Source organism: Oryzias latipes, chromosome 12, assembly GCF_053564925.1.
Source record: "Oryzias latipes strain Hd-rR chromosome 12, Olatipes_Hd-rR_3.1".
NCBI lineage: Eukaryota > Metazoa > Chordata > Actinopteri > Beloniformes > Adrianichthyidae > Oryzias > Oryzias latipes.
This window is the reverse complement of record NC_136248.1, coordinates 15038850-15063494: the sequence shown is the minus strand read 5'-3', so window position 1 is coordinate 15063494 and position 24645 is coordinate 15038850. Positions and strand designations below refer to the sequence as shown.

The 24645-nt window shown below is 38.1% G+C and overlaps 2 long non-coding RNA genes across 2 annotated transcripts; both read left to right on the top strand.

Annotated features, from left to right (window-relative positions):
• The first annotated feature begins 1426 nt into the window (after positions 1–1426).
• LOC144996345 (uncharacterized) lies at positions 1427–3609 on the top strand. The gene is made up of 3 exons (XR_013659335.1): positions 1427–1476; positions 2920–3012; positions 3473–3609. It is a non-coding gene; the product is annotated as an uncharacterized LOC144996345 (long non-coding RNA).
• Positions 3610–3858: 249 nt separating this feature from the next.
• LOC105354797 (uncharacterized) lies at positions 3859–8027 on the top strand. The gene is made up of 6 exons (XR_002874338.2): positions 3859–3933; positions 4761–4826; positions 5000–5071; positions 5753–5905; positions 6093–6184; positions 6872–8027. It is a non-coding gene; the product is annotated as an uncharacterized LOC105354797 (long non-coding RNA).
• The last annotated feature ends 16618 nt before the right edge of the window (positions 8028–24645 follow it).

The window sequence follows — 24645 nt, the reverse complement described above, 5'->3', positions numbered from 1 at the left end:
ACAATACATGAATCGCACTCCACCAAACAGAGGCATGGAAAACTAAATGATAAGTGATGATCAAAATAGAGGAGAGGAAGGGTAGAAGTAGATGAGAAAAGAGGACAGAACCCCAGTGCACCATAGTTACCCCAGCTTCAACTTCTAGCAGCCTTTTAAAACAAATAGTTATTGTTATTAAGTTTAATTTAAACAAATTAACATTAAGTTAAATAATCTCTGAATACTAACTAGTCTGACAATAAGCCTGTTCAAAGAGGAATGTTTTCAGTCTAACTTTGAATGTAGAAACTGAATCGGCCTCTCTTACATGAGCTGGGAGCTTCCATAAAACAGGGGCTTGGTGGCTAAACGCTCTACCTCCAACCGTACTTTTACTAATTCTAGGAACCACAAGCAGTCCTGCATTTTGCGAGCAAAGTGTTCTTATTGGAGGGTAAGGGACTATGAGGTCCTTAATATAGGACGGGGCCAGTCCATGTAAGGCCTTATAGGTTAACAGGAGGATCTTGAACTTGATTCTAGAATCAACTGGGAGCCAATGGAGCGAAACTAACACAGGAGTGATGTGTTCTCTTCTGCTAGTTCCTGCTAACAATCTTGCTGCTGCATTCTGAACAAGCTGGCTTCTTAAGGAACTCTTAGGACACGCTTCCTCACAGAGTCCTCAAGAGTCCTCAAGAGTTACGTAATCCAGCCTCGACGTAACAAACGCATGGATGAGTTTTTCAGCATCACACTCAAAGAAATGAAAAAGTGCTGTAGTATTTTTTATGTAAAGTATTTATGTTGAAAATATTAAATCAATTCACTTTCAGTGATATAAACAAGGGTGTTACATTTCATTTAAATAATAATTCCAATTTGGGTAATATTTAAAAATGTTAAATAAAATTTATTTAACACAGTCAATTTTTAAAAGGACAGTTGTCCCAACAAGCTTTCCGTTCATCTGACGCATGCGCATTACGCAATAAAATTCAGCAAGAAGAAAGCGGCCGCCATTTCTCGACGACTCCTCATCTAGTAGTGTGCTCAATAATTTTCATCGAGTTTCTGGTAAGTACTTTAAGTGTAACAAACATACAAATGAAAACGATGTATAAAATTTTTACATTGGGGATTAATAATCAAGATAGTGTGAAGCACTGTTGATTTCTGGAAAAAACGAGGGCGGGAAAATTTTGAAACGTTGAAACTAGCGGTGTAACGGTACACGGAGTTGATCGAACCGTTTTGGTAGGGCAAATTCTGTTCGGATCACTTTTGTACCGCTCCGTTTTGGAGGTTATTTAGTTTATCCCCTCGCCCCCCAATGCATAAACTTTGTGCCGAGGCGGAACTAATGTTAAGTCCGAGTTCCCGCCGAGACGCTCATGTCTGCGCTCGTGCCAGTTTAGGAAGGGGAGGAGGCCAGAGCGGAGCAGTGCAAGTGAGTGTATGAGAGCTCTTTCAGCGTGTGCTGCTGAGTTCACCGTAAGTTTTAAGAGTTTTGCCTTTCACGCGTCATTACAGCGTTAACGCAAATGTTTTTAACGGCAGAAATTATTTGTAACGCTGGTTAATTGTGCGTTAGAACTGAGTGTTTGTTGACCCCATATTGAGGGAAGAAAACCGTGAACACGTCGGTTTCTGTGCGCGCGGGTTAACTCCTCCTCTGCTCAGCGTCAACCCGAACACAAAATGGAGGTGGGCGGCTCCTGCCTCACTCCAAAGAACTCTGCACACCTTTTCCCACAGTTCTCCCTCACCGTCCTCAAACAAGCCTGCTTAGTTCTCTCATGGTAAACAGGCATGTAGCGGTGGCCTATATTTTGAGTTTAGGATATCAGCAAAAAATAACTAAGATAAAATGTATTAAAATTTTTATCGCTTTATATATATATATATTCATCATCATCATGATGATATATAGATACACACACACACTAATCTTTTATCGTCTTTTTTTCTTGTCTAGATCATGTGGACATGCAAAGAGTGTTCTGCAATTGAATCTAATAGGTATGAGCTACTATATTTTGAGGACATGAGCATCAATCACACTGTGACACTTCTATGGTAATCTGTATACTGGTATTCCGTTTGAGATTGAATTACTCCGTGATTCAGGTAAATGCCGAGTTCACCCCCATTACCACTGGTGTCCACCTTCATGTTCCAGCTAAATCATTATTCAGATCTGTTACTAAAGACCTTCAAGAAGAAGGGGGGAACATCAGGACTAAAGGCAAGAATCCTGGCAGCCATGGGGAAGGTTGGTACGTACTGAAATCATTTACACTGATCCAGATTATAAAATCAATTTCTACCGTAGCCTAAGTGTTCTGAAAAACTTAATAGAATTGTCCATGTTCACTAAAACATTTTTTCTGTCTTGTGCATAATTTAGCAACATCTGAAATTACATAGACGCCATTCCCATCTTGGAAGGGTAACAAAAACTTAATGCTGTTTTAAATATAAATGGGTACTATTGTTTACCGTATTTTCACCACCATATGGCCCACTGGGTTATAGGGCGCAGTTTCAGTTATGGGTGATTAGGAGCTCCGCCTCATTAGGAGCACCGCCTCATAGGGCGCCCACTACATTTTGCAGAAAATTTAAGACTTAAGTGCGACTTTTAATCATGAAAATACAGTACTTTAGGCACTGGGTCGCCATTTTACGCTTATTTCACATTAAGCTTATAACGTAGTATTCACCATGTCTCTCCATTTATTTTCTCACTAGCTTAACCAAACATACCCTGATTTTGAATCTTACTCACTTTTGTGTATGGGCAATGCGATAATGGGTGTTTCACTCTGTTCTGGTTTAATTTTTCCATTTCCCATTTCTGGAAAATAAAGTACAGGCAACCTGTGCACAGAGATGAGTTTGTGAAAGTTTCTTTTTTTGTGTGAGTTTTCACAGAACACATCTGTTGAAAAACGAAGAGAATGCATCCTGAAAGCGGTTTGTCTTTACCTCAATAAAAGTCCTGATGACCTGATAAAGGAGTCCCTGGTAAGTGTCAAATTTGTATGACATGAATCCTTGTGTGTAACATTTTTTTCACTTAGAAATGTTAAGACTATCTTCATACAGGTTTTGTATTTAGCTCCATAAACAAAACTAAATTTTTCCTAGAAAGCTCGGAATTTAAAGCGTGCTTACAAGGTTTGGTGCTCAATCATCCAGCAATTTACAATATTTCTTACAGGTTTTTAGTCCAGAGCTTGGGTAAATATTATTTTAATCTAGGCTGAAAAAAGTCATGATGTAGGTAAAGCTTCTTATATATGAGTATGTTCTAGTTCTTGTTTTTTATTATTGTAGTTGATTTTGTATTTGGGTTGTTAGTAAATGCCATAAAGAATTTGAACTTTGATGAATTTTTTTAATATATATAACGTGACAGTAAGACTATCTGAAACACACCTAAAACACATCTTCATAAGTAATTTATTTTAAATCCCTGCTTTAGGATGCTGATCTTGAAGCGGAGCAGGCAACAAATGAGCAACTCCACATGGTGATCCACGTCATTCAACATGAAGGAGCTGAGCTCACAGATGACCCCGCGGAGGTGAACATTTTCATAGAGGGGGTGGAAGTGCTGCAGGATGTAAAGGACGTGCACTGAAAAAAAGGAGACAGCCGTCTCTTGGATTAATCTAAGCATATCTGGTGCATTTAACACAATTTCTACATGTTTTCGAGTCAAATGTGACTGTACAATGTATAATCTACATGAAATGATAAGATTGCACATAGATTTGTTCAGATCACTTTGGAATGAAGCAACTCGGTTATGTTGCAATACTAATTATCGGGATACCTCACGGGATTTCCTCTCGCGCGCTAAGGATTGTTGGAAAAAGAAGGCAGCCATCTCAGTCAAATCCAATGCCTCGTGGTACGACACGTCACACCACAACTTTCCCGGTAAGTCTTGAATTTCTTATTAAATAGTGACAAAATCTGAGCCAAATGTAGCTTAATGTCTCAAGAGTGACTACATAACGTTAACGTTGAAATAAGTTGACGTTATCACTCTGTTTTATTTTAATTTGTCTTTTGAGCAGGAGCGGTCAACGTCACATTTGCGGCGCTCCTAACATATTTTGGTCTTATGTGTGAATTTTTTTTCTTGAATTAATCGTGGTTTACATTGTGTGTTAACGCCACTTTAGTGTTGTTAATATAAGAGTGTCGTAGCCCTTACGGAGAGAAGGGGCGGGTTGCAGCGTAAAGCGAGAGAGAACGGGGGCGCGTAGCTAAAAAGACTGAAAAGTTGTAGCTGGATACTGTATGCCGAGTGTACATTGTGGACAAATAAAGTGTCGAGACTCATCCAGCCGTGGTCCGAGTCGTCCTCCCACCAGCTAATTTCTCTGGACGCGGGGTCTTAAACACGGAACTGAGCGGCTCCCTTGCCCTTACGGTCATCAAGCGGTGAGCAGGAAAGTTAATTTCGATAATAAAGTCAAAGTGTCATTCTTCTCATTAATAAATGCAGTTTCTAATACAATCTTGTTATGTTGAGAATGAGACGCTACTGCTGGGTTGTGATAAAACTTAACATTTACTAAAAATGCTGCGTAACACAGAAGTCATGGCAACCGCTGAGTCACCATGGCAACAGTTACATACACAACAACAACAAAATCCTTCACAAAAAATGTTCTGCGTGGCCCTAAAACTCTGTCCTTGCTAAGTGCTTACTTAGTCGGCTGCATTATTTTAATTACTCCTCCCCTGTTTTGCTTCAGATTGACAAACTCAAGTCATCTATTCACCTGGAGTCAGTTGAAAAGTCGTGGGCTCAAGTATTTGTGGTAAGAACAAGAAGTTGTATTTGCTTTTAAGGCTTTCAATGCATTACATATATTTTAAGTTGCTTTGCAAATTAGCGACAAATGAGTTATGTTTATCTCAGGAATGTATTTTTGAGTTAAACACCATTTTGTCCTCACTATAAGTTAATCATGTTTTGTTTCCCACTTTACAGTGAACAGTGCTACTAGTGTTCCAGTGACAGAGTGAATGTGGCAATGCAAGGCCTGCCCTTCAGTTTTTCAAAGTAGGTCCCACCTTCTGAAGCATTATGGAGTAAGACATGGGCATTATGGGAATAACAGTCGTATTCCATGTGTTCATGAAAGCTGTCCATGCACTTTTAGAACGTGGAATGCACTATTAATTCATTTGAATAGATGTCATGTTATTAAAACTAGCCACCATCATTTAGAGAGATGTATATTTAGCTGCCACTTGTGTCCCTGTAAGGATCTTGTGTCTGAAAGAGATTACTGGACTCATATTAATGCACACTTGAAAAAAAATGAGGTTGTAACTTGTATGTTTTTGCATTGCGACTTTGAAACAAATATTTTAGGATCTTTTAAATCCCACAAGAGCTGGAAACACAGTTTTTACTCATCCAAAGATTTTAAACCAGGAATAGTAATATCAGCAACTGTTGCTGCCCTAGATTCTGCTTCCAGTGCTTCTGATGATGACATTGAGGATGTTCAACCAAGTAGCAGTGCTGATGGTCTTAGCGACCTACCAGATGTAATTCAGCACAGTTTGGCAGCAGCGTTGTTAAAATTAGAACATTTTTCTTGTGTGCCAAGCAAAGCAATCAATGATTTTTTGGTAGAACTTCACTACCAAATTACCAAATTATGCCTTGACAAGTTGTCGCAGAGGATGTGTTCATCTAAAAACAATGCTTGATAATGCTTTCATGTTATTTCAGATAAACGCAGAGTTCAAGCGCATTACAACCATGCCTCTACAGTCAAGGTTTCTGTCGCAGCTTGACTTTCTGTCTGAAAGTCTGCTGAGAGTGTTTGCAAAGCCATCGGGGAAGCAGGGCAAAATGTTGAAAGACATGACAGACATGATGATGGTAAGAACTTATCAAACTTGTTTAACTATCAAGTTTAAATTGCAGTCAGTAAGACTTGTATAAATAAATCCATTTCAAAATCACGACTTCCTCTACCTGAGAGTACTGATGATCTGTAATTTTTAATGCATATTCACTGTCTATTGAAAATTTGAGTTCAAATTTCTGTATTTTCTTTTGTATTAAGGATGACGTGGATGCTAGAAGGGAGTCCCTCATTAAAAAGGACTTTGCCTCTATTTGAAGGAGAATCCTGACATCTTGGTGCACGAGTACATGGTGAGTGTTATAAGTAGATTACTGATTTGCTACATTTTAAAATGTACTCAGTGCACTCTGTGATCCTAAAAACAATTGTAAAGCTTAATATTCTTCATTTGAGCTAGAAGTTGTCGATTTTATTTTGACTTTTCAAATGTGGCAGGGAATGGCAGGGAATCTTTGGCAACAATAATTTACTATGCTGCTCACATGTTTAAACTATAGCATGAGTACTTTTGCTAGGCCTGCACAATATACCGCAAATTTATCGTTATCGCGACATTAAGCTGTGCAATATGCATACCGCAAAAGACGGCGAAAATCGCAATAAATGGTTACCTTAAATTTGCTAAAACAATCTCATGGCAGCTTGAAATATTGAACAAATGAAATAAATCCCTTTATGCATTTAACCAATCGGAAGGACCCATTTACGTTGTTGATCAATCAGATGAGCCCTTTTATGTTTGATGTTTGCCTCCTACGTCGACGTGGGTCATTTGGAGTCTAATTTTTAAACTGTTGCAGTGAACACGGAAATTATGTTTTTGGTTGTTTTGCTATTTGTTTATATACCGCGAATTATATCGTTATCGCAATATTAATCACCAATATTGCATTTCGCGAGTTTTCCTCATATCGTAACTTTTGCATTCAAAAGATCAGTTTAAAAAATCAATCTTCAATAATATTTTCTTTGCCCAGGACATGACTGATGTCTCCACTCTCAGTGCCATTGAGAAAACAACAGTGGGAGTCTATGTTGCCAGGGAGACACCAGGCAAGGACTTTCCTGATGTTGGCATCATCATCGAAGGTGTGGTGATACTTCAGGACCTGGATAATGTGGCCCTTGCAACAGCCATGCTGTTTGGACTTTTTTACTGCTTCAACATGAGTTACCTGGCACAGCTCCCCTACACTTTTGAGGTGATTCAAAAGGTGGTCATGGAATTGGATCCGACTGAACTCTCGAGAAAAGCCCAAAACTTAAAGACAAAACTTCAATAAGAAGAGATCATTGTTGTGCACGTCACATGTTTAACTAAAGGTAAGAGGACATTTATAGTTCACATACGCCCTCTTGCATTTTGGACATTGAATTTGTAGGTGAATGATCAGCAACCCAAAAACGATCACATTGTTCATTGTAGTGTTTATTCTGTGGGATGGTTATAACTGTTTACCTGCCATGGAAACGTAGTGCCATTTTTTTCTGTTTAATTGGTATGGTTCTTCAATTTTGTTTTTCCAAGTGAAAAAGGATGATTGTACGCAATCTGAAAAGGTTGTAGTTTGTCATGTAATTGTAATTTCTATTTTTATTGTTGTTATTTTATGATCATTTTTATTTTTTATTCTGATGTTTTTTACTCCAGTGTTTCCTCTGGGGGATCCATCGTTCTTGGGCACCACCAGCTTGACCTGTAGGGCATGCCGTTGCTGTGGTGCCCGTTCTGGTTGGGCGGGCTGGGGTCCCACTCTGTGGTCTAATAGCCATGGATGGGGCCCTGGGCTGCCCTGTGTTGGGCGGGCGCTGCGGTAATGGCCCCTGTGGTCCGGCTGGGCCTTGGAATGAATGGATCCCCATGATATCGTTTCCTCACAGCAGTACCAAGCCAGACCTTCTTCAACTGCAGTTATTTGTTTCGGTTCACTGTTCTACTGGGGTAACTGGGTGGGTGGGGATGGGGGCGGGGGGTGGTGAGGGAGGGGTACCTTCTTTGTGGGATTGTCCTTTGTTTTCTGTTTTGAACAACTTTCATTTTTTATGACTGTTTTATCTGTTTTTATGTTAAGCGCTTTGTGTTTTTAACCAAAATGAAAGGCGCTATATAAATAAATAAAGTTTGAGTTTGAGTTTGATTGCTTAATTCAATGCAACAATGCTGAATAAATTCAATATAATGATTAATAAATCCAACGCAACAATGTTGAGTAAATTCAATATAATGATTAATAAATCCAACGCAACAATGTTGAGTAAATTCAATATGATTATTAAATCCAACGCAACAATGTTGAGTAAATTCAATATAATGATTAATAAATCCAACGCAACAATGTTGAGTAAATTCAATATGATTAATAAATCCAACGCAACAATGTTGAGTAAATTTTACATAATAGCACTATGTAAACTTACAATAACTGTGTAATGTAGCGCTTATTCAAGATGTTGAATTTTAGTCATTCAGTCTGTCTCAGATTTAAACAAAATTGTTTTGTGGAACCGGTTGACGATACTTTTTTATTTAAATCTAATGTTTCATTTCTTTGAGTGCACTCTTAGAAAGTATATTTCTGATCTTAACAATATTCCGCAGGTGAAAAAAGGCAGTTCTACATGCCTGAGATATGTGAGCCTTAAATAATAAGTCCTGGTCAAATAAAACCCCAAGGTTTCTAACTGTGGAATTGGGGGCTATACTTATGCCATCCAGGGAGACTATCTGAGAAGACAGAGCATCTCTGAGGTTTTTAGGACCTAGTATAATGTCCTCAGTTTTTTCTAGGTTAAAGAGGAGGTTATTAATTGTCATCCAGGTCTTGATGTCTCTGGCATTCAGTTTGTCTATATTGCCATTCTGGTCGGGTTTTATGGATAAATACAACTGCGTGTTGTCGGCATAACGATGAAAATGAATTTTTTGTTTCCTGATTATGTTTCCTATAACATATAAAGCGTAAACAGGATGGGTCCTAAGACTGAGCCCTGTGGGACTCCATAGTTAACTCGAGTGCACTGATAAGAATGTCCATTTACAACAAGATAAATGTATATCAGAATATTATTTCATGGGAAGAAATTCTTATTTTGTTACCCATGTCCGGTCACGTGCCCTGTAAATATGACCTCCTAATGCAGCAAATTCAACAAATAATCATTTTCAATTCTTCAGAATCTATAAAATGTTGTGGAACTCTGTTGTGCCTAAAAATTAGGAAGAGTGCATTTTAAGGTTCTTATTTTGAAAAAGAAATGTTTACATCTGCCTATTTCTATGCACTTTTAATCTCATTGTGGTTGAAACTGAGCACAGCTGCACATACAGCTGGGACCCCCCTTCCATTATTATCTATGCAAATAAGAGGGGAAAAACATGGCCTGCATTAATATTTATTATCTCATATTTAGCAGTCGGCTAACTCATTTTCTTGCACTTAATTAGAGTATCATGGTTTTGATGTAATGAAACTGCAATTGAGCTTTGCATTAATTTTTTATGGGTTAACAAAGACCTAGGAAGATGCAAAATGACTGCTGTTTCTGTGTTCTATGAATACAGTCCTTTTTTAAGTTCCTTTCTTTATGTTCACAGTTGCAAAAATGTATTTCTTAATGCAAGTCCTGGACCACAGCCTGTCCTGGAAGGTACAATAAAGACAATTTTAAGTCGCCACCAATTTGGATCTTTTGAGTTTTGTAGGTGTATTTTAGAGCGTCTGCATTCGAGTTGAAATGGTGACCGCACAGGCCAATGCATTCTTCTGGTACTTCAGTCACTTCCATAAAGAAAGAATAAAAAATATATTTTTTCCTGGTTTCCTGTTTCTAACAACAATGTCTGTTCTATATCCTAAAGCAAGCAGATGACATCTTCAGCTTTGAAGGGAAACATTTAGTGTGACATGTTTTAAATCATTCTTCATCTAGTTTCTGAGAAGATTAACTGATGTTTTCAAGGTAAAATGCCACGAAAAGGTTATTTTTTTCAGCAAAGCACTTCAGTTGTCAATCATTAACTGTATAAGAGAGCTAGACTGAGTAAGTGTGACATATCTGTAGAAAATGGCTTACTTTCTGGTCCAACAAAATTAAGTCAATTCAGTCGCCAGTCCAACACATACAGTACGTCGCCATTTTGTTACCAGACGATGTAATTAAGCAGTGAGTGGTCTGAAACTACGTTTCTATGGTGACCACTCTCTCCAATCACGAGTGAGTTTGTTGGAAATCAAACGTTTTTAACGTTCAACCTTTGAAGCATGAGATTGGCCAGTTTATAACTTGAATAACTTTTACTGCATAAAAATTTGAAATAAAAAAATAAATAAAATGATAAATTAAAAAAAAATTAGGATTATTAAAAACATATCGAAAAAAATTCTCAGTAGAAGTCCATGGGATTTTGGCTTTTTGGAGCCAGTGGAGACTTCCTGTTTGGAACACGACGGGGAGGAGTCACTCAATCCAGTTTTTGCATACCTTCAATAATGTAAAACTAAACTTTTATATACATATTTCAAAGGGCCTATATCATGCTTTTATTAAGCCTTTTATAGTAAACAATATCCAATTATACGATAATATATCACCTATGGCACAAAAGAACGTATTTTAAAGTAAATATTCGTTTTTTTTCTTGAGTTCTTTTCCAAGTCGGAAATAAGACGAATCGATCTCTGAGGCACCGGCTTTCACTCTGTGTGGGTGCCGCCTATTTTATGACATCATCTTTAAGCCTGCCTCGGCAGCGTGTCTGCATTTTGCCCATCATAAACAAACAACAACCAAACTTTTGCAAAGATGGATGTCCATATTGTGCACATACAAGAAAAGTGTTTTAGATAAACACAGCTGCCGAGAGAGTGTGTGTGTTAGTTTGGGGGTGGTGCTGGCGGCGCAGACTCTTCCTGGAAGGAGCTGGTCTCACTGGTCTACATCAGCTCGAGAGAGCCTGCTCGTTTTCATGGGTTGGGAGGGGCTGCCGCTCAGACAACAGGTTTTTAGAGGAATACTCAGAAATGTGTGAATGGATCAAAATACCGCTTTGGAGTTTCTTTTTATTAGGAAAATTGTAATACACTTAAAAGCTCAAACATTTTTATTTTGCATGATATAGGCCCTTTAGGTTTTTGGTGTGATCTGGAATTGATCCTTGATTTCCTGTTAAAAAAATATTTTTTAAATTAATCCTTAAAAACATTGCAATTATGAATTTGTCACTGTGTTTGGATTGACTGAAGCTTCAAGCTGCCGACATTTTATCACTATTTACTAAGATTATCCTCATGTTAAGAAAAGTTTTAGAGCATTATTGGGCTTCATGTGCTCAATTTAAAGCCAACGGTTCGTCCAAATTGTCCAACAACTTTACAGCAAATAGGCAAAAAACATGGACCAAGTTATATAGAATGGGTTTTTAAGGATAGTTTGGGTCATGCTAATGAGATGGGGCTTCAGAAATGTGTGTATCAAATGACATGAATGGGTATATAGGATTCATGTAATACAAAATATGAAAAACACCCTTTGAACTTTGGCACAAAATGGAGACACAAACAGGGGGAATGATTCAGAATTTCTTACGTACTTACTTGTGAGATTTCTGTGTGATGCAATGAAATATCCCGTCAGGATTGTAGCGTTTTCCCTCATTTCAGCTACTAAAAAGGTCGTATAGAGGGACATACGGCCACTTATTAGACACAGGTGAGCAGGAGAGAGCAGGAATACAGCCGCTTATTAGACACAGGTGAGCACTGAGAGAGCAGGAATGCTGGTGTAGGTGGGAGGACATCTGGAAGGGAGGAAGGAAAATAAGAAACCTGGAAGGGATGCAATAATTTCTGCAACATCCATCAGTCCCTAAAGCGAATCTCCAGTGTTGGGCAACGAGAGATTCTTTTAGAAAACTTATAAAAGTTAAAAGAAGCTGCACATGATTGTTAACATGATAGTATTAGTTTGATGATCTCATCCTTCAAAAAGCTTTTTTGTAGCTTTCACAAATTTAGAAAATGTAACATTTGAAAAAGGATCTCTTTTTTTAGAAGTAAACCATACTGTAGCTCACAAACGTTCACTTCTGATCTCAGCCTCACTTCCACTACTTTCCTATGACTTTGTGTGACTGATCAGTTTTAATCGTCCCTAATTTCCACAACTCCAAACTTCTCCCTTTTTCTCAAACAGAAATGATAAATCTTCTCCATCCTTAAGGCCTCCTCTTTGGTGTCCAAGACCTTGATAACAGTGAGAAACTGAAGATTCATCCATTTTCAGAACCCACTGGTATCCTGTCAGGGTCACGGGTTTGCTGGAACCAACCCGGCTACAGTTGGGCAAAAGCAGGGTATACCCTGAAGAGGTTACCAGTCTGTTGCAGGGCCACACAAGCATACTCGCATGCACACCTAGGGACAATTTAGAGATACCAATTAAACTACGTAGCATGTTGTTTTTGGACAGTGGGAGGAAGCCGGAGTACACGGAGAAAACCCCCACATGCACAGCAAAATGTAATTATTGATAAAAGAGCTAGCCAGATAAAAATGTATTCCTGCCTTAGCAACTTTAGATATACTTTAGATACAATGCTCACTGAAATGACTTGAAACGTTCAAAAGTAACAATAAATCAAAATTTATTGAAAAATTAAATAATCAAAATCAGCCATCACTTTTGAGTTGTTTAACAGAATTATTTAAAAAAAAAAACTTATGAAATAGGGAAGGACAAAAATGATGGTACCTCCATAAAAGACTAAGAAATAATTGCCCAGGGGTCATGATGAACTCAGGTATGTCCTTTAATTGACATCACAGCTGTTTTCAAACCCATAATCAGTCAGTCTGCCTATTTAAAGTGAGTCAAATAGTCACGTTGCTCTTTGGTGAAAAGGTGTGTACCACACTGAACATGGACAACAGAAAGCCAAGGAGAGAATTGTCCCGGGACATTAGAAACAAATTATAGACAAACATTGTAAAGGTAAGGTTATAAAACCATCTCTAAGCAGCTTGAAGTTCCTGTGAAGACAGTGGCACATATTATTCAGAAGTTTAAGACCCACGGGACAGTAGCCAACCTCCCTGGACGTGGCCGGAAGAGGAAAATTGATGTCAAATTGAGGAGACGGATAGTTGGAACTGTATCCAAAGAGCCCAGAACAACCTCCAAAGACATTAAAGGTGAACTCCTAGATCAAGGTACATCAGTGTCAAATCGCATCATTCGTCGTTGTTTGAGCCAGAGTGGACTTCATGGGAGACGACCAAGGAGGACACCACTGTTGAAAGGAAATCATAAAAAAGCCAGACTGGAATTTGCAAAAATGCATTCTGGGAAAATGTCCTTTGGACAGATGAGACAAAACTGGAGCTTTTTGGTAAGGCACATCAGCTCTATGTTCGTAGACTCAAAAATGAAGCATACAACCAAAAGAACACTGTCCCTACTGTGAAACATGGAGGAGGCTCAGTTCTGGTTTGGGGCTGCTTTGCTGCATCTGGCACAGGGTGTCTTGAAGTTGTGAAGGTAAAATGAAATCTGAAGATTATCAAGGCATTCTGGATAGAAATGTGCTGCTTAGTGTCAGAAAGCTTGGTCTCAGTCGCAGGTCATGGGTCTTCCAACAGGACAACGATCCAAAACACACAGCCAAAAACCCCCAAGAATGGCTAAGAGACTATTCTGAAGTGGCCTTCTATGAGCCCAGATCTGAATCCCATTGAACATCTGTGGAAGGAGCTGAAACATGCCATTTGGAGAAGACACTCGTCAAACCTGAGACAACTGGAGCAGTTTTCTCATGAGGAGTGGGCCAAAATACCTGTGGACAGGTGCAGAAGGCTCATTGACAAATACAGAAACCGTTTCATTGCAGTGATGGCCTCAAAAGGTTGTGCAACAAAATATTAAGTTATGGGTACAATCATTTTTGTCCAGCCCTATTTCAGTAGTTTGTTTTTTTTTAAATAATTCTGGGAATCAACAACTCAAAAGTAATGGCTGATTTTGAATATGTAATTTTCAATAAATTTCAATTTATTGTTACTTTTGAACTTTTCAAGTCATTTCAGTGAGCATTGTGGACTTTCTTTCTTTAACTGAGGGGTACTAACAATTTTGTCCACCACATGCTTATTTGAACATCTGCATTATTTGTGGTTCCGACGTTGCTTTTTTTTTTAGTATTCCATATCTCAGGTGTCTCTCGTTTCTTCTTACTCTGCCAAGGAAAAATCAATCAAAAGATGATTGTACTCATTAAACCCCAGCTCGTAACAAGGAAACTCATGGGCAAACACAGAGAAATTGACCAATAAACAATAGAAGAAACTGTAAAAGAAGGAGACACGTCAAAGATCCACTGAGCTGAGAGAAGAAAAAAAAGACATCTTTAAAATATGGAGGGGATAGAAATCCATGTCATAAAAAAGAGAGGGGCGACATGCTCCTCCTTAGACCCGCCTAATTCCTGACAACTTCACACGCTATAAGTGTTTTAAAGTCCGCTACTAAAATGATTCCATCTGTAGAATTTACTCAAAGGATCATCAGAATGGATCCATTAAGTACGCATAATTACATCCTACTGATAATGACAAATTGGCTTGAGTTTCTGAGAGGAAATAAGTACAAGAGGAGACTATGGGTACCGCGAGTGGTATAATCCACAGCTGCAGAGTGGAAATGAAGCAGTTAACACTTCAATTTGGACTCATTCATGGTTTAAACTGGAGTCAGTAGTGAGCTCCTTTAAAGCTCTTTCAGAAGGCCGCAAACCATCAAGACACTGCAGATGGACTGAATTTAGGCCTGCATGAATTTAAGGAGGTAAGAATATTTTTAGCCTAAAACTTGTGTACTTTAAAGAATACATGCAAAATAAATGAGGAAATAAATCAATTAGAAAATAATTTTTTACATGTAAAGTAAAAACTTTTGATGGTGATTTTTACTTAAAGTCTGCCTCTATTATTTCATAATCAGTAAAAAAAAATACAATAAAAAATAAATAAAAATGGGGACAATTTTGACTAAGAATTTCTGAAAAAGAAAGTTAACCTAAAACAAGGGTCTGCAATCTGAGGCTTTGCAGCCTCATGCAGTCCCAAAAACCTTCCAGTGTGACTCTTTGGCTTTGAACAAAAATGAATACATAATGTTTATTTTTGCCATTTGTGTTAAGATTTTTAAACTTAGGTTAGCTTTTATTAGTAAAATATATATTTTTTAAATCAATGCTTACATTACACTGAATTAAGACGCCAACTTTGCTTTACCAGCAAAATGATGGTTAAAGTTGAAATTGATTGTCAGACTTGTTTGTTTTTATCAGAATAAGCTTAAAGCACATGTTCTTATCTTCAGCTGCTGAACTTTGTCTTCTTGTTGTTTAGAGGTTCTTACAAGTGTACATTTGCAAGTAAATGTGTTGCAACGGGAGGATCGATCTCATTTGATACAAGCTGTATTTTATTTTTAAAGGAACAAGCACATGCTGCTCTCAAAAGTCAAAGAAGTTCAGGTTATCTTTAGAAAATGTTATAATTTAAGTGTTATAAATATATAAAAGCTATGATCTATAAGTTAATGTCTTAGTTATACAAACACAAGTAAATAGTATTTTTTATTTTAATTATGAGGTGAGATTGTGGCTCTCACTGAGTTTTGATCTGTCAGAAACTTAACCAAAGCTCTCTTTTAGCAGTAAAGGTTGCAGACCCTGGCCTAAAAAGAACCTATTCTGCTCCATTATATGCCTCATAGCTAAACCCTGCCAAAAGTTATAAGTCTCGTCAGTTTTCTAGCCTAAACACGCACATAGCTCATATTTTTTTCTTTAACTTCACACTAATTATTCGTCACAAATGTGTCTTATTACTTAGCGGAGAACTGGTTTCTCATTAAACCTGATTGCACAAGATAAGGTTTCTTGCCAAATCGTTAATTAGAGCACATAAATAATAGACCCAGTTTTATCAGTAGCTTAAACTCCAGTGTGCATTATCTTAATCCAGTGACGTGTGGAAAGGTTCACGACTGGTGAGGCACTGATGTCAGTCAGATTTACAAACACATAAACCCTACAGAGTAGCTTATTCACAATTAAAGTGTTGTTTAAAATTTCATTTTAACATTTTTCTTCCGTTTACAAACTAGCACCAAAACTGTTATTATTGACTTACTTTTACTTATAAATTATGTTCTGAGTGACTTGTAGAAAGAAATTCCTGAGTTTAGACGCCTATTTCCCCATTTAGAAAATGATTCTAAACAATTTTAAAGAAAAACTACACTTGACATGCTGTCAGTAATTCTATTATTCTTTAGCTGCAGTGTTGCATTCTCTGGGATTTAGCGCCCTCTGCCTTGAGGCATGCATATTGCGTGCCTCACATAGTGTATTTCTAATGGCCTTTTCCCGCAGAGGAAAAAGACTAAACTGCGTCACAAGCTGGCACCAAATCAGACAGTTGGTGAGAAAAAAGCAAATGAAGTATTAAAAAATAAAGTGTAATTTATGACGATGGACACTCCGAGTTAGTAAAGTGCATGTGTCAGCTGGAGCTCCAGTCAGTGTGCTGCGCAGGCTGGGCGGAGGCTGGAGCAAGGGACGCCTCACCTGCCACTCTCTGTCTTTTCTTTTTTTTTTTTTTACCACAGAACTATTGAAAAACTCACACAGAATAAAGTAATCATTGGATAGACGTGTCTAAAAATTAATATTTCATTTTTATTTTTAATAAAAAAAAAAGTAGATTAAATTAATGTATTTCTGTATTCTTTAAAATATATTTTGCAGGTGAAGTTGTGCCTCCCCTGACTGCACGTCACTGTCTTTATGCATGTTTGCAATGGATCTCTTGTTTTTTTCTAAAGAAATAAAAAAAAAAGCAGCAGGTTCAGTTCTGGTGCAGTTTTCAGATTCCGGCAGATCTTAATCTGCCGAATCAATGGAGAAGCCCTAAGCCACTTTACCGCTCAGGCAGAAAACCTCTTAAATGTACTAACTTCTGTTCAAAATGTGCAAATGTAGCACCTCAAATGCTGAGTTGGACCAGAATAGTTCTAGGTTCAGAGGAGCAGTTGAAAAGACTAAATTAAATAAATAACCACAGATCACAATTATGATTTTTTAACTTTTAACTTATTTATGAAAGGATGCAAATTAACAAAAACACTTTCAAATACCGGTAATTCCAGAACATGAACAATTAAACCTGATAACCCAAATAAAATTTGTGTAGAAAGAAAATTAGTTAACCCCGGGGTTGGTCAAATTTTACCTTGCAAGGTTTTCAGAAAAATACTTTTTAGTTGAATGAACCTTAACGTTTCAATTTTAAACTCGATATACCAGGTTGGTTCACAAAAATCATGCAATAAAAATATATAAAATTCTCTAAATCAAAACAATATCTAAAAAAGAAATAAAGGTCTGTTCCGTCCTTGGGCAGTTCTTTCAGATCCAGGTGATTGGGCACCTGTGGAATTAAGGTAGTCACTCTCCTACCACAATTGACCGCAGTGTTCAATTTCTCCTCTGAGGCAATCAGAGTTCCAGGGCTCTTTTAAGGTTGCTTCTGTTCAGACTCCAGTTGGGTGGCTCGCAATCACCATACTTCCGTCATTTGCTGCGGTGTGTGTGGAAACTGGGCACTCGTGACAGTGGGGAATTCAGACAAACGAAAAAAACCTGACCTGTCATAAGTGCAATACAAAATAAAATGTATATAAATAAACAAAGATAAAATTCAGTCACAGCACTTAAATGTAGGTCACGCCAACACACACTTCACATTGCGGCTCGTTCACACGAGGGTTAGCTTGCTAAAGGCACCTCGTGGCTCATTAGCTCAGTTCAGTTTCTCAAGATAAAAAGAAAACTCAAAATAATGTCATTTTGACTACAATCATCTCACAAATAAAAAACTGGTATCAAAATAAGTCACAATTTTATAATGAAGAAAATGAAAAGAAAATAATCGATTATATAATAATCATTTGACTCACCAAGTCCTTTGTAAATGTGAAACGAAACAAAACTTGTTATCTGGGAGGCAATATCTTGAAGATAGCCGTCTTTCTTACAAGAGAAAACATAAAAGAACGGGGACAACTCGCCACGTTCTTTTCCAACAGTCTGAGGTCCAGCTCACAGATCTCACAACTCACATATCCCTCCGCGCATGTTCGTCTGTGCTTCCCAAACTACAGCGCCATCTACAGGATAAAAAAAACATCACTCACTAGTTCTAGTAACCTGGGTTACACAAACAGTCTCCAGACAGTGCTGGATCAAGAAAAGGTGCTGAACCAATCATTTTGAATTTTATCTTAAACTAAGCTCTCTACTGACATGATTTCTGGTTCATCAAAGACTATCCAACAGTTATAGAACTTGGCACAATGCCTTTGAATTGTGCTATTATTTTCTCCCTCCTGCAGAGAAAACCTTTCCAATCGCCTTTTAAATAGAACATGAAAATGGTGTAGGGTTATTCTGCATTATACTGCCCTTAGGCTTTATAATTATGGCTTGCAGCAGTCACTGACTGCAAGGACCATATTGCATTCGCAGACGGAAACATTTCTGTGCCTTTGAGCACAAATTTGAGCCCCATCACATGCTTGTAAACTCACCAATATTTGCACACACCTAGTACCCGGCAAAACTGAATTTTGGGCTTAGTGACTCAACCAGCAAGAGCAAGTGGGCCCCATTGTCTAAAAGTGGACAGGAAATATGGAATGGGTTTGTCCACAGTTTCCGTGGTGGCCCCACTTGTGCTTGCCTGCATTGGCTTAACCCTTGTGCTATCTTAGATGACCCCACCCTTACATTGACGTGTTCTCCCTACCATGACAAAGGTGGATAAAGGTGGAAAGATTTCATGTAATCCATGGACACCAGTGAGGTTCACAAATCATTGAAGAAAAAAGGTTCAGCGCACTATCTACTGGGTCTAGATGACCCAACTCCCAACATTAAAGTGCATCGGATAGCACAAGAGTGGCTGGCTCGCTGTGCTAGCCAGCCGTCTGGAGAACAGCGGAGCTCACTACGCTGTCCACCTGGTGTAGCGAGCTCCCCTGTCCACACTTTCTCGTCTTCTAGCTCTCTTCCACCCTCGAGGACCTTGACTTTGCTTGTGATATGGCACTGCTCTTTCATATTCACGACACAAGCAGAAAAGACTGACCGGTTGAACCGGTTTGGATCTCAAGTTGGTCTCAAAATCGACCAAAAAAAGTCAAAGATCCTGACCTTGAACACTACGCCATAGCCCCCCATCAATGTCAATGAACAGAATTTACCATTCACAGAAAGCTTACTTGAGTAGCATCATCACGTCAGATGGTGGTAGTAAGAAGGACACAGAGGCTTTCTGCCTGAGTGGTAACAAATCAAGTATTTAGCAGTCATCAGAACAATATTTGTCATCACAGTACAGGACTAAGACCAAAGTGAAACTCTTCAGCAGCCATGTTCTGTTAGTGTTACTGTATTGAGCAGAGTGCTGGAGAATGACACAGCAAGACTTAACATCCTCCTCAAATTTCTGGTGTGGAAGTTAATGGGTTTTATTAAGAATTACAAGCCCCCAAAAATCTCCAGTAAAGATATATAGTTCCGTTGCCATGAAGAAGACATTATTTTCTAAAGACACCGGACATGGATTTTATGGAAGCATACTGTATGTGCAATGAACAATTAACAACCACAATTTGTCACACACATGACAAAAAAGGCAATAGTGAAAAGGTTAAGACAATGCAATAACATACGGTCAAGACTGCATTATGTTTCTCTGCTAGTAGTTCATACATTTTTTTACTCTACTCTTCTCTTTCCTAAATTTTGTTCTTCATCTGATTTTTGAACCTTGTTAGTTTTTGTTGTTTTGTTGTCCTCTGTAATTCACCCTGACTTGAGAGCTGCAACTCCAATATACTTGTTTTACATGTACAAATTGCAACAAACTCGTAACCCTTGTGCTATCCTAGGCACTTTACCATTGGGAGTTGGGTCATCACACTAGACAGTGCACTGAACCTTTTTTCTTCAATGATTTGTGATCTTCACTGGTGTCCATGGATTACATGAAATCTTTCCACCTTTATCCACCTTTGTCATGGTAGGGAGAAAGCGTCAATATAAGGGAGGGGTCATCTAAGATAGCACAAGGTTAATCCTTGATCCTTAAGTGCGGCGCCACCAAGGTCGATCATTCCTTGGGGTGTGTCCTGTAACTGGAAATAAAATAAGCCATTACTATCTATTTTTTGTGGGTCCTATGCTTCTATTTTTAGGTTATTTGACAGTTAATTTTCTTTAAATGTCAGTAGCTTCCCTACAGGTTTACAGGTTTTGGAGCCAGGGTGCAAATACTTTCAGATTGCAGGCTCCTCTGCAATTACGGGTCAAGTTACAGGCTCTAAGCTCTTAAGACCCAAGCTAATATTTGAGTTAACCCTCTGTGAACATAGTCACAGGGCCCCATTTATCTACTGTGGTAATAAAATCCAAACTAAGATGTCCACGCATATGGACGCCATTTCTTGAAGACCCACTCCAATGAAAACTTTGTTTTGGGTGTTTTGAAAAATGGAAGACATGCGTGTCATGTACCATTTTTTCACATAATGGAGGGATTGTATAAAAGATTTTAAAATTGAAAATTCATTTCTCTGTATTCCTTTATTCGTATTGCATTGGGTCAAGAGCAGATGAAAACCAAATGTTTAAAAAAGCTTGGGCTTACGGTCGTGGGCAGGCTTAAGTCACACTTTCTCTGCTCCGATCCTAAATCCCCCGCTTGCAGACAAATAGATAAAATAACGTCTTAGTTTTCCTCATCTGAGCTGACATCTGGTTTAAACTTTGCCATTGTATAGCCACAATATTCCTCTGCATTTTTTTTGCTACACTCACATTAGCTTGGGCTTTTGAAGCACTTGTAGCTAGCTGGAGACAATAAGGGTATTTCACCAGAGGAGACACGCCCGCTTGGTAAGCCTGGCTGACGGTGGCGTAGCGCGACGCCATCTTAGTGAGGTCGTCGGTGCCCACATGACAATGTTTTCTAAAGCCTTTGGTGGCATCAAAGTAGCTTTTATATAATTTATATATATTCATATTTATACATATATATATATAAATATATATGTATATAATTCATATATATATATACATCATTTGTTGTTGTTAAATAAAAGAAACAATCAGCCTTACAAGCTCAAACTTTAATGAAAAATGCATAGTTGCAGGACTTCTTACAAATAAAAAAGAATATAACTAAAAAAATTTAAAAATGATTTTTAAAAATGTGAAGGTTTTAGACCCTTTTTGACATGTAATTTAAATTATTTAGAAGAGCCCAACAATAAGTTAATAGTAAGTCGATAAGAATAATAAATGATAACAATAAATTAATATGTCAACAATAATAATAAACAATAATAATAAATCAATTATAAGTCAAGAACAAGTGCAAAAGTCAACAACTGATTTACTCTAAAAAAGGAAAAAAACAAAAACAAAGAAAAACAATAGATTTACCCTACTGATTCATGTGAGTGATCAATTCGGTGGAACACAGATGGTATGGTGCCGGGTATCAAGCGAACAGTCTCGCCAGTGTCATCAAAATCTGGATCCACAAAATGTTTTGAACATAGCCAGACTGTATTACCAGTTGGTACCACAGTGATCCATCTGGGTTAGCTCTTTTGATAGCTAAGGCCCACTCCTTCCTTAAGTCTGAATTCATTGGAAACCTGCAAAAAAAAGTTCAGTAACTCAGTCAGAAATATATAAATCTATATTACTATAATAGCCTAGTCCTAGAATACTGTACATAGGTTTAACAAAATACAGTTTACATTTATGTTGACGACAAATTATACGTACATCATCCACATGTTGATAATTGCCCTGCAGCATTAAAACAATATATATATATAGTCCCTTCCTTTGAAATGTTATGCCTTCCTCCTTCGTGGACTTATTTCTCCGATTTTGGCAGGTGAAACCCGCACAATGAACTGGCATTTTGCAAAAAATGTTTTCACATGCATGGACTGCAGCAGTGACTTGACCCCACCAAGAAGGCGGTGCTCCCCTTCCATGAGGAATCACGTAATGTCTCCTCTAGCGATATAAGTCAGGAGAGATATAAGCTGGAGAGAGTGTAAACAAAGGCATACTTTGAAATTAGCCAGGCCAACAGTCCTGCCCACAACCCAAAAATGACTTTTTAATTAGCGCCTGCTGCTCCACAGAAAAGAAATATCTTAAAAATGACTCAGGCTTTTTTATTTTAGCTAAAAACTGCATAATCATATAAAAGACCACTGGAAACAATTTTACAATAGAAAAAAATGTAGTTGGTGTGGGACTTTAGGAGGTTAAACATAATTCCTGGTTTACAAAAGATTGCTATGAAATGTTCTTTTTCTAGATTTTTCCTTCAAATTAATATATATGATATAGGTGACATCATCTGACAACATGGCTTAAATTTTCACTGTTATGCTGATGACATACAACTATACATCTCCACCAAATCCATCAGCTCCATCACTTATTTCACACTCACCCATTGTCTAACTGACATCAAAACATGGCTTGAGCACAATTTCCTCAAACTCAACTGTGATAAGACAGACATAATCATAATTGGCCCCAAAAGCATCACAAAATCCATTCAAAATTTTCAGTTAAATTTCAATAACAACACGCTTTCTTTGTCACCAGTCATTCGCAACCTTGGGTTTCTCTTTGACACAATTCTATCACTTGAACAACATGTTAATCAAATCACTCGGTCTTCCTGTTTCCACCTGAAAAACATTGCCCGTCTCCGTTCATCCCTTTCCTTTGCTGCTGCTGAAACCCTCATTAATGTTTTTATTACCTCCCGGTTAGATTATTGCAATAGCATACTCCTTGGTACACCCTCCAGAATAATAAATAAGCTGCAATACATTCAGAACTCTGCTGCCCGTCTGCTCACACACACCCGCTCCCGTGAACACATCCCCCCCGTCCTTCAAGACCTTCACTGGCTCCCCATCGATCAGCGTATCAAATTCAAAGTTCTCCTCATCACTTTCAAAGCCCTTCATAACCTGGCCCCACCATACCTCACCGATCTCCTCCAGTGTCACACCCCTTCCCGCTCTGTGCGCTCGTCCGATGCTAACCTTCTGTCTCTCCCCTGTCGGACCAAGCTTCGAAATTGGGGAGACAGAGCCTTCTCCATTGCTGCTCCAACACTATGGCACACCCTACCCCAACATCTCAGAGACTGCACTGACCTCCCAGTTTTTAAAAAAATCACTTAAAACTCATTTTTTTAAAACAGCTTTTGATCTTTAATCTGTCTTCTATGTTTTTATTAATATTTTCATTGTATTAGCTCTGTTCTTATTAACTGTTTTTGCTTCTTTTTGTTTGTGTTGTAAAGCGTATTTGTGTGCCATTTAAAGCGCTATACAAATAAAATGTCTTATTATTATTATTATTATTATTATTGTATGTTTAAAGACGTTTCAAACTAAGAAAGCCTCAGGTGGTTTGTGTGAAATAAATGTCATTATGCACAACTGCGTTCTTAATGGCAAGTTGTGATTTCACACTTGGAAAGTACACAGCAAGTCTCTGTCTGTAAATGGCAAAACAATCAAATGTGTCCTTCCACGCAGAAACAAAAGTTTACCATGACAGAGTAAAAGTCTATCTGGGGAAAAACTGTACTTTAACATCCCAGACTAGTTAAAGCATCAAATTAGTAATATTTCACCCCCGAGCATCTCATAAGTCCCTGGGTTGTCATAAACGTATATTAAAGTTATGGAAATATTAATACATTAATAAACTACTCTTAGAATTTTTTGTTTTACGAGTTTGAGTTTTCTTTTGTTTTTTTCAAAAAATCGGCTTGGCCCAGCCAGCTTTGCTGTTGCTTGGATTCACCAGTCTGACTGAGGCATCTGCTCCTCTTTTGACATTTTGCAGCCCCTGCTTTCCCATAAAACTGTTCTCTGCAAAAGCTCTTTACAAAGCTTTGCATATAAGCTCTACACTAAGCTCTAATAAGCTTTGCACTTACATCACATGAGTCTTTATTCCAGATAAAAGCTCAGAAAGTTCAAGGTAAAATCGTATTTAAACTTGTCTTCTTTTAATCATGAATAGTTGTTCTTATTGTAATTTATGCTTTACTGTTCTCTACTGTATGATTGCTGCGTCTGAGCAGATTAGACAGCTTTTTCATCAGGAACTATCATTTGATAAATGAATATTGCAAGTTGCTAAAATATTCGCAGCTTTTGGCCATCATTCTTCTTCTCACTGATGCAATCTCATCGGTGCATATATCTGTGTTTTCAAAAGACCATGCAACATTGAAACAGAGTTTCAAACTGAAGTTGAGATGTTAAAAATATAGATTATAGTTGACCTTTCTTTCATAAAAACTTAACCAGAAATCATCAAAACCGCGCCTGCCCTGTGGCCTTGGGGCTCCGATGCTGGGGATACCTGTGCTCTGCGATGCCGGAGGGGCCCCCTGTGGGGCCCCCTCTGTACCTGGCCGGGTGGGTGGCCGGCCGGCCTCCCTCGATCGGGCTGCGTGGGTCCTTTCGCCATGGGGTGCTCCGATGAAAGGAATTTTTGATAAAATCAAAATTTAGTTTGATCATAATATAATAAAACTAAAGGGACATATGATTCAAT